Genomic DNA, 16869 nt, shown 5'->3' with positions numbered 1-16869 from the left:
TATGGTCTCCTCATCTGGATCTCGCTCCTTGTGGACACTCTTAAGAGTGTCCACTGTCAACTTTTGAACTTGTCGACATTCACCTGAAACCAAAGTTCAAACATTTATAAATTATTAGACTTTAGTCATGCATTTATAAATCATTATTAATGTGTTGAACTTTGAACTCTGGAGATCTCTACCTGTTTGGAGATCTCCATGTCATGCATCTTCTCCACCATGCACATGTTAGCACGGCAATATACAAGCCGCTCTACATGGTGTTGAGACGGTTTCGTATCTTTGTGTGTATGAGTGAGTAGGAACTCCAGTTCCTCTCACTCACATGCCCCCCAAGAGCAATCCTATGAAAAATAAGAGTTAGAAATTAGAATGTAAGAACTAGTTAGTAGTTACGACTCTAGAGACTAGAGTATACGCTATATATTCAATAGTCACCTGTCTCAAAGCCACTTTTTTTACGTGATCCATTTGATAACCCAATGACTCCCACCAAAAAAGTGGCCAGACCATTGATTCTCTACTCGAGCAAAGTGGGTTTGTGAAAGCGGCTCCCCTCTGATCATTATACCGAATGAGCTCTTGGAGGAAGTCTCTTTGCTCGTGGATGGGAAGTATCCTTGGCAAGTAGGCATCCCGATCGGAAAGTAGCTCCTCATCGACGAAGAGCCTTGGTACTTCGTAAGCGGGATGCAACAAGGCTGCAAGACCATGGATAGGTCTATGCATCCATTGCCACCTCCTTTCTACAAGCGTCACGATCGAATCGTGTCGTGGAGTAGGTGGAGGCTCGGTGGGATCTCTTGAATGCAAAAATTTCACTTTAAGGTTAAGTCTTTAAGGAACGAGAAAGAGATGTGAAAACGAGATTTGAAAACATGGGACATGGGTTTACCTAATCCCCTCCATAGGAGTGTCGGGGTCCTCATCATCAAAGACGGTGGTCGCACGAATCTCCGCTAGAGCCTCTCGCATGAAGTGGGTGAGTAGCCCCAATGTGGAGCCCTCCATGTTGGCCATGCGCAAAACCCTATACAAGGGAGTCACCGCAATGACAATGGCACGCACCTCGTGCCAAAAGGACTCTCTCATGCATAGCCGTTAAATTGCTCGGGCCTCGTCTGCACTAGTCACTAACTCCTCTCTTAGCCATGCGACAAAATCCGGGAAGACCACGGTCATCTGGAGCTTCGGTTGCACGTCGTATAGCCGCTCCAAGAGAAGCCACATGTAGGCAAATTGCGTGGAAGAGGGCTTCTTAAGCTCCAAGTCGCTTTGCTCGTGAAACATAGCGAACACCTTTATCTTCTTTGTGAAGAAATTCACAATGGATAGGCCTTGTGCAACCACCCTCTTCACCCACTCTAGCTTCCCCCATCCTCCATGAGTAGGTCTAGACAATGGGAGGCACAAGGAGTCCATACAATGGATGGGAACTCCACCTCTACCAAGCGCCCCATTTTGCGGCAATCGGATGCATTGTCCGTGATGACTTGAATGACATTTTCATGTCCGACCTACAAGTAATACAATGGCAATTTGGCAAATGCAATGACATTCTTAGAAGTTAGAAGCTTGAACATAGTACATACCTCTATGATGGCTTGCCGGATGTGACGATAGATAAAGTCCCCCGATGTTTTTTGCCCCACCTTTCCGGTATCCACAGTGCGTAAGAAGTATGTGCCGAGAGCGCATGAAACAAGGATGTTCATGATACCTCTTGTCTTCTGATCACTCCATCCATCGGAGAGGATAGAGCAACCATACTTCACCCATCCTTCCTGCACGGGTGTGAGTTTGTCGTTGATCCTTTGCCTCTCGTCATCAAGCGCGGTGGTGCGCATCTCATGGTAGGTGATACCATGCCATTCACCATGGGATGGCCCCACCTCCGCAATGGCCTTCACCATTTTGTGCGCATCTCATGGTAGGTGATACCATGCCATTCACCATGGGATGGCCCCACCTCCGCAATGGCCTTCACCATTTTGTGCCATTGTGGAACCTTGAGCACATTGAAGGAGAGATTGTAGTCTATCACCATGCGTGCAATCTCCTCATTCGCGGCTTTCATCTTCGCCTTCGCATAGGTTAGGTTGTTAATTTTTGCACCGATGGCCGTTTGCCTCATTACCGGAGAGCTCTTCTCCCTTGGCCTCTTTGATTGGAAGTTGGAACTGCCGGAGCCGGAGCCGGAGCCGGATGGGACGGGTGATGGAGTCACGGATGTAGAGGTACCGGACATGGAAGCTCCCCCACGTCCACCTTTGCCTTGGTTGCGGATGAGCAAGTACTGCTTCACTATACCATCCGCAATTTCTTGGGGAATCTCCTTGCACGGCGCCACTTCCCCACCAAGCTTGGACACATGTGCAAGGAGCCTTGTGACACTACTTGTGTAACCCTTTCCGCAAAAGTTACACGTCCGTTTCCATGACCTTGAATTACTGGTAGGTTTCTCACCGGTGGTGGTATATAAGGCAAAGGCCTCATGTTTGTCCTTTCCTCTGGACCTCATTGCCAAAGTCTAAAGACAGAGAGAGAGAGCTTGAGAGAGGGAAAGAGAGCTTGAGAGAGAGAGAGATAGAGCCTAGAGAGCTTGAGCCTTGGCCCTTGACTCTTGAGCTTGAGCCTTGAAAGTTGAGGCTTGAGCCTTGGCCCTTGAGAGAGAGAGATGAAATGAAATGATATATTAACGTCTCAACAGGCCATAATGGCCTATGAGACCAAAACTGAGAGTACATTTGAAGTTGGTGTCTCATCAAAGAGAACAACTAAATGAGACTAAAAAGTACAATAAACTGATTGTCTTAGAGAGAGAGAGAAAGAAAGAAAGAAAGATATATTAAGCGTCTACTAAAGACTCGATGGGCGTATGAGACCAAAGTGGTACAATAATGTCCATGGCATATCTCATCATGGAATGGAAAATAAAACAGAATGAAAACATAAATATAGCTATCTCATTGGGGTGATACAAAATTGTCCATGGAAACTCGTCATGGAATACTAAGAACATAAAAACATGGGAGCAACATCAGTTCATGGTATACCACTCTCCAAAATGTCAAGCACGAGTATGGCCGAAACGTCTCCCTCAGCTATGTCACGTGGAAAGGTAGCTCGATGGCGGTGGAGCATGTCTTGGATCTGGAGCTGATGAGGTGATCGTGGCCGACGGGAGGGTCGAGGGCGTCGGGCACACTGGAGTGCAGAGGCTCAGTCCAAGGTAACTCCTCTTGGGCGAGGTAGGTCTAGAGCAGCTCTTGGGTCCACAAGATCCACGTATGGAAAAGCTCGAAAAGATGCTGAAGGATTTGAAGAAAACCAGGGATAGCAACCTCAACACTGTCCAGAAGAGCCTCCTCGATCGCATTGCTAAGCTGGAGACCTAGGCAGAAACATGGAAGAAAGAAAAGGAAACAATGCAGGAGGAGATTGCCCAGCTTAAAGGCGAAGTAGCTTCACTGCGTGAACGCCCAGAAGAAGGGAAATCCTCGAGGCAGACAAAGAAGCCATGAAGGAGGAGCTCACCCAGACGATTACCAAAACCCTGGAGGGCAAGATGGAAGCAGTAAGAGAAGGATGAGTGGAAGTGGTCAAGAAAAACATTAAGAAAGAAGTACAAGAGGACACGCACATGGTCCAATCCACACTAGATGAAGAGAAGATGAGGAGAATCCGTCACCTGAACATACGCGTGACAGGTATTCTAGAGTCAGAGGGGTGCACCCCTGAGGCGGACGGCCGAAACTTATGCATAAAATTAGGCCATGCGGAGGATGCACCACTTCCATTCACCAAGATATGGAGGACAGTCCCACCCAAGGACCCCACCCAAAGTAAAGCCCTAGTGCTACAGTTCGCAGATGAAGTGAGCAGGCAAACCTTCATGAGAAAGAGAGTTATTCTGAGAAACCTACCAGGGGACCCCATCTACTTTGATGATGACCTAACTTGGATGCAGAGACAACATAGGAAATCATGCATGCCACAAATTAAAGCAGCACGTGCTGAAGGGAAAAAGGCACATTACAGAGACGGCCATGTATACATAGAGGGCAAGATGGTGGCATAGCGCCATATGGCCTATGGGACACAGGAAATTATCAAGAAGCACAAGGAGATATATGCAGCACTTTGGAACTGCAATGGGGCTCTATGGACACATCCAGGACTAGAGGAGGTTATGGAGAACCGGGACATCATGTTTCTGACAGAGACACATGAAAGCCCAGAGAGAGGCTTACCACGGGTAGCAGGGTACCAGTGGGAATCAGTGTATAGACAAGGGATGCGACACGGCACTTCCAGAGGCTCAGGTGGGATCGCTATACTATTCAGACGAGCACTACACCAGCGTATCAGGGTGGTGTCGAGAGACCTAGAGGCACGCTACATGTGGATTAGCCTACAGCTCTCAGAGGTGAGAACAGTTTACTTGGCAATATGCTACTTCCCCCCGAAGGGGTCGAGATTCAACACAGGTCACATGGAGGACCAGATTGGAGGAGGAGAGGAGAGAGGGGCCCTTCCTAGTGAGTCTCCATACGCCACTCTATCCGCAGATATCCTACACTATTCGACCATAGGGGAGGTTCTCCTGATGGGGGACTTCAATGCACGCACACAGAATCGACAGTGTGAATCATTCAACTTCACAGATCCCCTCATCCTACAGGCACTAGACGATGTAGATGCAGGGACCACGAGGATGTCAGAGGACAGTGGGCCAGACAGTACAGGTTATGGGCAACACCTTCTGGACCTGGGAGCTAGACATCATCTCGTTATTTATAACGGGATGTCACAATGGCCAGAATCGGGAAGACGCACATGTTTCCCATCATCAGGAGGCAGCAGCAGCACTGTGGACTACATATTGGGCTCGCGGGAGAGCACAGACCTGATAGACTCTTTCACTATCCCGACATGCCCCATTGGTGCGGACCATACTTTTTTGGCTTTTTCTCTTAGGAGCTCTCTTGATCTGCCACCCCCGACCACTCAGGCATCTCGTACCATCTTCCACTTTACCCGGGAGCTTGCAGACGTTTATGATTCAAAAGTACATGATGGCCTCTTTGGTATGGACCCTACAGCACCCATCGATGTATTGACGGCCCAGCTTTCACCCATACTGCACACAGCAGCTAGCCACAGCTTTCCACACCATCTCCAGACAGGGAAGCCACCTAGATCCGGGGACATGATGATAATGAGTGCAGAGAGCTTCATCGACATCTCCGAGCCCAGATAGCGAAAGGGGAAATAACACAGCAGCAGGCCAGTAGACAGATGCGGTCTCTTACACGCTGTAAGCGACGCACATATGAGGAGGCTCAATACTGGGACATCTACCACATGCTCATGAGCAAAGATGCAGCCATTGCTTGGCGACGACTCAGAGAGCCACGCCCCCCCATTCGATTACTGATCCTCAACGCTGGTAGAGTTATGCATAAGGGCTTTATGATGTTCCGCACCAGCCACTCATCCCTTGCCCCACCGAGACTCCACCGACCTCATCAGTTTTCTTTACTACCGATATGGTATCTCGAGCTATACGTAGATTCCAACATGGGAGAGCTGAGGATCACACCGGCTTACAGGGTGAGCATTTCATTTATGCAGCTGACACACTCTCTCCTTTTATTGCTTACCTCTTTAATAGGGCTCTGGTAGAAGGTTTCCCGGCTGAGTGGACGATGCACACTATTGTACCGATCCACAAAGCTGGGGACATGTTGGACCCCGGTAATTACAGGACTATCATGATTGGTCATACCTTGGCCAAACTCTATGGGCTATCCTGGAGGCAAAATTGAGCACACATGCTGAGAGGGAGGGGCTTCGTGCCCCTGGTCAGGCAGGTTTTTGGCGAGCCTTCTCTACTATTGATCACATTTTCACCCTGAGATGCCTGATTGACCAAACTCGGGCACGGAGACAGAGACTCCATTGTTGTTTTGTGGACTTCTGCAAAGCCTTCGACACAGTCCCTAGAGAGCGCCTCTTCCACCGCTTACAGACACTGGGCATACCCCCCGACATGATGTGGGGGATTTACAGATTATATGAGCAAGTGTTTGGACGAGTTAGATGCCCAGGGGGGCTATCAGATATGATTGCCAGCACCATTGGTGTGAAGTAGGGCTGCCCTCTCTCCCCGACACTCTTTGGCTTATACATCGACGAGGTAGTAGACTACATCATACACGGAGGAGGCTCTGGGATTGACATCTCGGGTACGACTGTACACATTCTATTATATGCTGATGATATCATTCTTGTGTCGGATACTCGGACAGGGCTACAAAGGCATCTACAGGCCCTGGATACTTTCTGTGCGGAGCGAGGACTCACAGTGAACCTTGGGAAAACCAAGGTTATGGTCTTTCATACATCAGCAGCAGTCAGATGCCAGACTATCCTTACACTATCCCGGGGATAGGTAGAGGTGGTGGGCTCATATGTATACCTTGGGGTCACATTTACCAGCTCATCAGGGAGATTCTCTATGGCACAGGCAGCCAGAGACAGAGTGACACGAGGGTACGCAGCACTAGCAATTTTGGAACGCCAGTGTCACCAGGCACACTTCCAGGAGCCCTGTACTAAGGGGTGGCTATTTGATACACTAGTTACTCCAGCATTGATGTATGCAGCAGCAGTATGGGCACCAGGTTTGGCTACATCATCATGGACACAGATAGAGCGCCCTCAGATTTTGATGCTCTCACGGATGATCCGCAGCAAACCTTCAGTACCACATGATATCCTTCGAGCGGAGTTTGCTATACCACCTATGTTAGTAGAGGCCATGTTCCAGACTATATCTTTTATACACAGGATGCGAGAGTCCCACTAAATCGGGTATCTCGGGCTGCTTTTGAGGCATCGAGACAGCTTGCTGAGGAGGGACATACCTGGTCATGGTACTCCCAGGTGGTACAGTGGATATCATCACACATGATTGATATTGACAGATTACCACCCTTACAGTATGACCTAGCTGCACCACACAGACGCCTCTCTCAGACAGAGAGGAACAGAGTCATGAGACATGACATTTGGGAGGGCCACATACAGGAGACTTGGCTATCTCCTAGTCAGACACTCCCGACGAAGATGCTCTACCACAGAGACCACTTCTTGAGCACCTCCACAGACGGCTTCATCCAGCGACCACGATACTTGGAAATCCACTTATCACATGGAGCTAGAGTAGCCATTGGGCGACTAAGGGTCTCATCACACCAACTAGAGATCGAGACTGGGAGAGCAGCACACATCCCTCGAGCAGAGCGCATTTGCAGATTATGCCAGACGGGGGTAGAGACAGAGGAGCATTTTGTTTGCCAGTGTGGTGCTTTGTAGGAGATCAGGGCATGCTATCCTGAGGTTTTTAGAGGGACCACATCACTTAGACAGATTTGGGAGAGATGGGACCACATCACTTAGACAGATTTGGGAGAGACAGCCAGGCAGACTACTACTAGCACTACAGAGACACAGGGAGATCTTACTTCAGACACCCGCACATCATAGCGGAGGAAGACAGTCCCAGTTGACTGACTTCTTCCAGAGATTGGCACCAGTAGCCCAGCCACACACATTGGGAGTGACATCTCAGCGAGCGGAGGAGATTCGAGCTAGGTGACGACCCAGACTAGCCGGCTACCAGACACCACGGCTACACCAGAGAGAGATCGCGGCCATCCGGTCTCGACACTAGCAGGAGGTCCAGGAGCAGCTGGCACATTTTCGCTCTGATCCAGAACGCATGTTCCAAACATTTACGGCATCCTCAGATCGGATGTATGACATATTGTACCCAGACTATGGGACTGGATGGAGTTAGGAGTAGATAACATATCATACTTGTATCACCCCTTCAGCATATAGAGATGCATTAGTAGCCCTAGTACTCCATCCACACCCTCTCGTTTGTACACCACCATTGAGTCCCCTATGGTCGTGTTGTCATACTTGTACATTTTATTCTCACTCCACATTTTCCTCTTGATGACTGGAGGAACATCATTGTACTTGTTTGTCTACTTGTACATTTTATTCTCACTCCACATTTTCCTCTTGATGACTGGAGGAACATCATTGTACTACTTGTTTGTCTACTTGTTTGTCTCATAGGCCTATTTTGGCCTTTTGCTTGCAGACGTTAATATATCTTTCTTTCTCTCTCTCTCTCTCTCTCGGCCGTACTGAGGCAGCAGTCGGGCAGCCCTTTTCCCCTTGTTGCACTGGCCGTACAACATACTGCCCTGCCTCTTCGCTCTTGCACAGGCAGTACAAGACCTTCTCTTCTCTCTACGCTGACTGTACGGATGGTACAGCAGCCGTACAGAAGGCGGGATAGGTTTCCACAACAAAGGGCTATTTTTGGCAGTTACTCGGCTATACCATGACTCGTGCCCGTCTGTTGCTAGTTGCTGGGAGGACTGAAGGGCGAGCCTTGGGAGTCTCCAGGAGGGGACCATGGCAATGATCTTGTGAATGCATGTGACTGTCTCGAAGAGGCCTCTACTACCATGGGTGCTGTAGCAAACTCTGCCAGGATAATATCATGTGGGACTGATGGTTTGCGACGTATCATACGGGAAAGCATCATGACCTGAGGCCTCTCTATCCTCAGCCATTTGGCCGCTGTAAGATCAGGTTCCCAGAAGGGTGCTCCATAGATTAGTGCCAGAGTGACTAAGGTGTCAAATAGCCACATCTTGGTGCTCGGCTCCTAGAAGTGGGTCTGGAAGCACTGTCTCTCCATGAGAGCAAGAGAAGCATACCCTCGCATCAGTCTAGCCTTTGCAGCATGGCTCATCAAGAAGACCGGTCTTGTAAAAGAGAGAGAGAGAGAGAGAGAGCCGTGGAAAGACTTCCTTTTTGCCTGTGTTTTAGCATGTATCCCAATTCATAGTGGTCCTTGGTTCCTTGGCACCTGGCCATTGGATCTTCTTAGAGGCCCTGCTTTTCAAGTTTGTCACCTCCTTGAAGGACAAATTTGGACCAGCCTCTGTAGAAAGAAAGAAAGACCATACTGCCATCTACTAGAGACCCAAAGGGTCAATGAGACCAGAAAGATGTTACATGTAATCATGTGTAAACTGGATGTCAAACAACATGATGCAAGGAAAGGATCTTGGGATAGAGTAGAACTCAATGGTTGGAGTTCTCACAACTAGACTCAATGGCTGGAGTCCACACAGGTTGCTCCTCAATGCGTAGAGTAGCCATAGGTTCATGAAGAAAGCCATGAAAGCTTGTGCAAGAAGCTTATAGCTCCAAGAGAGGTAAAGTGTTTAATATGTCAAAAAGGTACAATAGTCTTAGGGTTGATTCCTTTTATAGTCCCCAAGGCTCCATATGCTCAAATCCCACATGCTAAATGTGTCCTAAGCCCCATGTGCCTAGGTCCCTGGTCCATGTCCCATGTGCATGTGCATCCTAAAATCACCTTGTTACAAACCATCCCCTCCTACAATCATTTTCGTCCTCGAAATCAAAGGATGGTCGTGCGCACAAACAACATATACAAGTGGCTATATACAAAAGCCAAAAGTCGACCATAAGTAGGTGTCAATAGTGAGGCAAATGGATGCCAAAAACATGAGTCGCGCGATGTCATTGACAAAGTCGCATGATTCGTGGATCGAATGGAAAGGAAGGTGGAATGCCGTCAAAGATGAGGCTAATCATATAACCACCTGGATCAAATGGGAATCTGAACTATATAAACTCCAAAACAATGGCTCCAAGTAAACCTGGATCAAATGTGAAGTGTAAGGAAACATCATTGATGATGAAGCTAGCCAAATATCCTCCCGAGTCAAATGGATGGGTGCGCTATACATCCGATGTAGTAATAGCTCCTGGGTCGAAGGGAAAACTCACAAGCCCATCCACATGACCATAATGTGAATCCGGCATCCTCTAAGGTATCCATCGAATGCAGCCATAACACATGGCCGGAATGCTGAATGGTCCTGGCACAAATGAATCACCATGTAGGCCAAAACCAACATGTGCCGCATGCATATTCGAATGACATGCCACATAATCAAATACCATACACCCTAAGTGGCATAAAATGCATCCAAAGAGAAATGTCTCGGCTCCAAAGAACATAGGATCATGTCGACAATGGAAGCCAAACGATCATAACTCAAGGTCGGTATCATGCAAGCTAAAATGTGAATCAATGCCATCATTCCATGTAGCACCTCTCAAGCAATTTGAGGCATGATCCACTACATCAATATGTATACATGATCCATACCAAGTAACATATCCTCGTGTGCAAGACCATCTACATGTATATAATGATCCAAAGTAGAAACATGATCATCAAGATCATTATAATCATCACTAAATAGTGATAATGAATCCACACATGAGAGATGAGTGGTATCATCCGTGGCATCCTCAAGGTCTCTAAGGTCATCCCCATAGACATAGTCTATCTCCATCAAGGGTGTCCCTATATGACCTATATCCCATGATAGATTAGTCTCCATCAATACTAAATCTGAGATGATGCTTATCTCAAATAAAAATATCTCAAGATCAGCAATGTATGATCTAATAAGAATATGCTCTATATGCATAATCTTGTCTCTCCTACGAGGCCTCATGTCAACAAAATCACTACTCTCGTGTACTATGCCTGACTACTCAAATACATGAACTATGTCCACACGAACACTACCAGGTAAGCTACGAGAACTAAGAGTAGTTGTCGAATCAGGAATGATTCCACGTATAAGCCCTAACAGAATATCGTGACAATTCTAACACAAGAAGCTCAGGCCTATGCTCGTAGGTATCCCGTGAACCCACATGTGAAGTATCACTAACCTTGTGTGGCCATCGAGGGTACCCACACTCCGCCGTCTGAGACCATCGGGAGCATATGGCTCGACATCATTCACACCCTCCACGGTCAGTGGGGGGAGTTGCAGGGAGGTTTTGATGGCATGCGGAAGCGGAGGGAAGCGTTCTTCAAACTTTGGAGGCCTGGCCCTTTCCTCACAGATAGAGGCGGTGACCCCATTTGGCATTACAGACCACCTGTATGGTTGTTTCCCCCTCCTTCCCCTGTATGAGATAGCGTTCTCCTCACAGAGCAGCTAGCCAGAGGAGAAGCATCTCTTTCCCTTTGATCATTTGTCTCCCACCCTTATATGAGGTGAGGCTGTATTTAGCCCGTCGTGGTTGTACTTAGCCCTTTGCGGGGCTGTTTTTCTTTACCTAATTGAAGATCTTTTTCCCGGAAAAAAATAAACAACCCATAGTATGGACTAGATCCTACGACATCCCCACTAACGTCATCACTGCCCAATAGTGGGTGTAGAACTTGGTATCAATATATGCCCCCACACCCTCCCCCCCCCACCCCCCATGCACACACACAAACATAAGAGCGTATATTCATACAAAGGTCTGTGTACTGAGTTCCTGTCAGAGCTCCGGAGATGCAAGGCAAACTCAAGCCATAATGAAGCCTAGCACTAAGGATCATAACAAATAGAAAGAATTATTACAACAAAAAGGTAGTTGATAGGGCATATGCATCACTAAAGATAGAAAGAATTAACACAATATCAACTAGGTGCAACTTGGGCGAAAACTTCACAATGTGAAATTTGCATGTCCTCTAATACAGCATAAAGATATACATAAATGAATCCAAGAACATGCACAAATTCACCTTATAAGAAAGTGCAATTTATAACCTCATGGTAGTCATCCACAAGACAATATACCATCAACTCCATCATGCATAGTATGGACTAGATACTATGACCTCCCCACTAACGTTATCAGCACCCGATAGTGTTGCAGAACTTGGTATCAATGTATGCTCCCACACACACACCCCACACATGCACGCACACACACACACACACAAAAGCATACATCCATACAAAGGGTTGTGCGCTGAGTTTGTGTCAAAGCTCCGGAGATGCAGGTTAGACTCAGCCATAATGAAGCCTAGCACTAAGCATTATGACAAATAGAAAGAATTATTACAACAAAAAGGCAATCGACAGGGCATATGCACCACTAAAGATAGAAAGAATTAACACAATATCAACTGGTTGCAGCTTGGACGAAAACTTCACAATGTGAAATTTGCATGTTCGCTAATATACCATAAAGATAATACCTAGATGAAACCAGGAACATGCCCAAATTCACCTTTCAGAAAGTGCAATTTATAACCTCGTGGTAGTCATCCACAAATCACCAGCAACGGTTTTATTGTTGCTTTGTCTATTTCTACAAGGCCTTTGACACGGGTCCCTAGACAACAACTTCTTGGGTACTTACTTACAGGAGCTCCACTTTCCACGTCATATGATCTAGGGAGTGATGGCATATTATATGAGTCCATGACTGGCAGGATTTGTGCAACCCATCCTACACTCTTTGGGTTACACATTGATGAAATTTTGAGATTCATTGATCGATTGGTTGACATGGGCTAACAGCTAGAGCAGATGATGATACCCATTCTGTTATATGCAGATGACATATAAGTGAATGGGTATCCTCATTTTAGACTCAGCTACAATTCGACATTGCCTTTAGTGATGACGCTTTCACTGCTACCAATTTTGGAAAAGCTTTCAAAGCATCCCGTTGCTACTTGGGATGAGTTTAAAGAATGGTTCTATACACAATTCTTACCTCCAAATGCCATGAAGAAGATCATCAAGAAGTGGGACAAAATAGAGCAAAAGGAACATGAGACCGTGCATGCCTATGTCACAAAGTTTTGCCTCCTGGAGGTTTCACCTTTCATGCATATCAGTGATGACAAAGAGAAAAAGAGGAAGTCTAAGTCTAAGTCTAGGCTGCATCCAGTGTACCAATCAAGGCTGGAATTGCATCCAAATCATACTTCACAACAGCTCATAGCATCCCCTCTTGCCACTGAGCAATTGGAGCAAAAGATAAACCATTTTGATAAAGATGGGCTTGGTTACAAGGGCAAAGAGAGGGCTATCAACTATCCCCGGGTCCCCGTTCTGAGTGAACCCTTGCTTAAACCCCTCCTTGCCTTCGTTGCCCTCTCCTTCGCATGCCTGCCCCTCCCTACTGATCACGCATCCTCTCCGCTACCCTTTCCTCCCTTCCTACTCACCCCTCCGCCTCCCTCCTCTTCGCTGCCCTTTCCTCCGTCTTCCTGCTCAACCCTCCTCCCTCTTTGCTCACCTCCCCTCTGCCTTCTTGCTCCACCTTTGTCTCCTCCCTCTTCTGCGTTGCCTCCCCTCCTTTGCTTCCACTCGGGTGCCCCTTTTCAGCCTAAAGAACGGATTACTCTAAATATCACGGTTCAAGTCTGTAACTATTTGGCGCTCATGGCTCTTTTCACATGATGGAACCCATGCCCGGAGACTCGACAAGTAGATGAAAGCATGGGAACAAGGACCATGAAGTTGGCTCATGGAAAAACACTAGTTTTGGTCAAAAAGCAGGGAAAGGGAAAGTCAAAAAGTCAAACTAAGTTGACCACGAGCCAAGGGCACCATTGGCAAGAGGAGACTGAGCCAAACCAAAAAACTAAAAGCCACTTTTTCAAAAAGCAACTCTAGGGCCAAAAATCAAGGCCCTAAAGTTAGAAAAGAAAAACTAAAGAACTTTGACAAAAGACGAGTAATATTTTTCTTATTATAAGTTAAAAAGGCAAAAGCAAAGTAAAAAGGGAAAGCAAAGCAAAAGCATCACTTTTTGGCAAAAAGCAAGGCTCTCCTCAAGTATAAAAGAAGCTTGAGTCCCTCTTGAAGATCATGAACAAGGACGTGAAGATCATGAACAAAGGCGTGGAGATCCTTTGCTATCCCTGCTGCTGTTTGCCGCTTTTGTTGGCTGCGCCACCCTTGCCATCCGGTTGCTACCGCCTGTCAAGCCCAGCCTCTATCACGTGGCCATTGCCCACAGAGCCGCCACCAGCCCCGTTTTGTTGTGCGCCACCATCGAATCAGCCGCTGCTGGCGTTGCCAGTGCTTGCGCCGCCTGCTCCATCTCAGCAGCGCCGCCTGCTCCATCTCAGCAGCGCCGCCAAGATTTGCTCTCTTACTGCCCAGCAAAGCACCCAGCAGCATTTCTCTGTAGTGCCACCATCTACAGCCTTGAGCCATCCACAAGTTGCTAGTTGTGGACCTGATTTGACATTTATTCCTCCGTGGGGCCTCTTTTTGGGTTTTGCTCTTGCTCCAGTTTGGGCATTGAGTCTTCTACTAGATATCATCCCCTGAGCACGTGGAGTACAAGCTAGGGGTTCCTAGGACTTGGATTTGGATAATGGATTTGGAACTAGCCCGGTGAGAGATGCTTGTGGGCCATCCCCATGGTGTGCTCAACATCAAAAATCTCGTGCCTCAACATCGACTCCGACCTGGATTTCTACATCGACAAATTTGTTTGAATTTATATTCATTGGTTGTATTGATCCTAGCTTCACAAGCTTGTGGATTATTCCTGAATGAATTCTTCAAAGGGAGGGGGGCCTATTCCTCACTGAGTGTGTATACTATGCGAAGTTCCCTCAACCTCTCTCTCTCTATATATTTGGATACCTGGTTGAATCTGTCATGGCACGCCCGTTGGGCTTACAGTGGTATCAGAGCAAGATTTCTCTTGAGGAAATCTTTCTTGGGGTGACAAAGCCATGTCGAGAGTAGAGAGAAACCAAGGGCCTAATGAAGGGAACAACTATGAGGCCTTTAGGACTTCAAGACGGGAACCAGGGCCATTGATCCATTACTCCTGAGACCACGACCATGTCAACATAAGAGCACCATGACTTTGAGCAGTTCAGACGACTTCTCAGAGATGAAGAAATCCTTGCTTGGAGAACCAGGAGGGAACACGACCAAAGGAGGGCACAAATTTTTGAAGATTTCATCAAGGATCAAGCCATCGAAGCCGAAGCAGTTGAAGCTACCATAGCCTATCTTCAGGCCAAAGGAGTCACCATTGCAGAAGGATCTAGAGCCACCAAATCCACTTCTCGTGGAGGAAACAGGGAGGCTATCCCTAGGCCCGCTCTCTCGGATGCTTCAGCTCAAGTAAGGGAAAGGAAGGCAAAGGAGCCTTTATCAACCAGCAAAGTGGCCTTCAAGCCTAGAGAAAAGAGCGTCAAGTTCGATGCTTTTAATGGAAAGCGAGACACTCAAAAAGCTTTATCTTTTGTCAAGCAATTTGATGCCGCTTTTGGAGTAGAGGACTTCTCCAAAAAGTCCAAACTTCGTATGGTCCGCATGCATTTGAAGGATGCCGCCTTGAATTCATGGCTAAAGGTGGTACAAGAAGGGACCAAACCAAAGACATGGACTAATTTCAAGATTATGTTCAACAAGAAGTTCCTACCCGCAAACTTTGAAGCAGATGTATAGAAAGAATTGGATGAGGTAAAGCAAAAAGTCGGTGAGAATGTGGCAACTTACCTTAACAACTTTTCAGCCATTTCATTAAAGTTTACTTCTTATACTCCCATTCCACCACTAACGGAAATGCGTAAGTTTGTGAATGGATTGCAACCTAAGCTTATGCAAGTAGTGTACATGGCTGCTCCAGAGTCCTTGGAGGAAGCACAAGACAAAGTTCTACAAGCCGAGGCCTTGCACATGCCTTGGATGGTGGGCAAGATAAACCATGACAACCGAGATCCATCTCGGTTCAAACAGGATCCCAATTGAAAAACGAGCCACAAGAGAAGAAGGATAGGAGTGGGGACAAACCTCCACTCTATCGAAAGAAGTTATCCCACAAGCAACTTGAAGAATATGTCAAGGAGGAAAAGTGTTTCCAATGTGAGAAGAAGGGACACATGAATGTAAAATGTCCTAACAAGCCAAAGTAAGAAACCAAGCCGCCTCATGCATTACCAAAGGAACTTCAGCACCAAGATGATACACTGCCAAAGAGAAGGCAACTTTTCAAGGCTTGAGGCAAAGTGGCCAACCAACCCGTGCTTATTCATTTTGATAGTGGTGCTACCCACCACTATATCCATCCCCGAGTGGTTGAAGCTCTGAACCTCCCTCCAGATCGGTTCGGAGCTCCTATTTCTATAGGTGCCGCTTCGAGGGAATGTCAGCAGAAGTGACCCCTATCTTGAGTACGCTTCGTTTATAGATTAGGAATTATGTGGACCATGAGAACTTTGTTGTTGGTAAAATTGGACATTGTGATGTAATTTTGGGTATGCCTTCCGCATCTCCAGAGCACTCCCATCAGCCCCCTAGAGCCCCCAATCCGGAGAGGAGGCAGTCGGTGAGTTCCGTTCGTCGCCTGATTCATCAGTTCTCAAAGCCGGTTAAGATGACCATTGCGGCCTCCGTGGCGAGGGCTCTCCCACCCGAGTCTCTAGGCGGGCCCCCTAGGATCTTGGGGCAGCCTGTGGATTATAGTTTCTTCCGGTGTCTTCCGACGGAAGGGACATACATGTCTGAGGAGACTTAGCCCCTATTCGAATCTGCGTGGTCTTCCACCACTCCAGACCCTCTACACCAAAGAATGGCGCGATGGTCTTCTCTTTCCCCTTGAGCGCAACCCCAGGGACAGAGTGGAACCTAGAGTCGATGGTCGCTGCCAGTGAGGGCCTGGCAGGTAAGCTATCGCAGCATCTTGAGGATCTCGCATCACCGACATACTTACTAATCTACGGCCTTTGGCCAGGATGGAGCTTGGTGGATCAGCCCATAGAGACCAGGAAGGGGAGATGGTGACCTCCAGCCTGGAGGTGCTGTTGTTTGTGATCATGCATACCTCTATCATAGTACCTCTCCCCTCTGCTTACAAGTATCTTCATTGTGATCGATGGAGCATGGAGTATGC

At 47.4% G+C, this 16869-nt stretch overlaps 1 protein-coding gene and 1 pseudogene across 1 annotated transcript in view; both read left to right on the top strand.

Moving 5' to 3' along the window:
* The window catches only part of LOC147604428 (Sept9 (DUF616)), a 134513-nt gene that overhangs the window by 55545 nt on the left and 62099 nt on the right, over positions 1 to 16869 (top strand). The window lies entirely within an intron of this gene.
* On the top strand, positions 6056 to 7467 carry LOC147604431 (uncharacterized; annotated as a pseudogene).

The sequence above is a fragment of the Cibotium barometz genome, chromosome 62 (assembly GCF_041138505.1).
Source record: "Cibotium barometz isolate CiBa-2024 chromosome 62, ASM4113850v1, whole genome shotgun sequence".
Lineage (NCBI taxonomy): Eukaryota > Viridiplantae > Streptophyta > Polypodiopsida > Cyatheales > Cibotiaceae > Cibotium > Cibotium barometz.
This window is presented reverse-complemented; position numbering and strand designations above follow the sequence as displayed.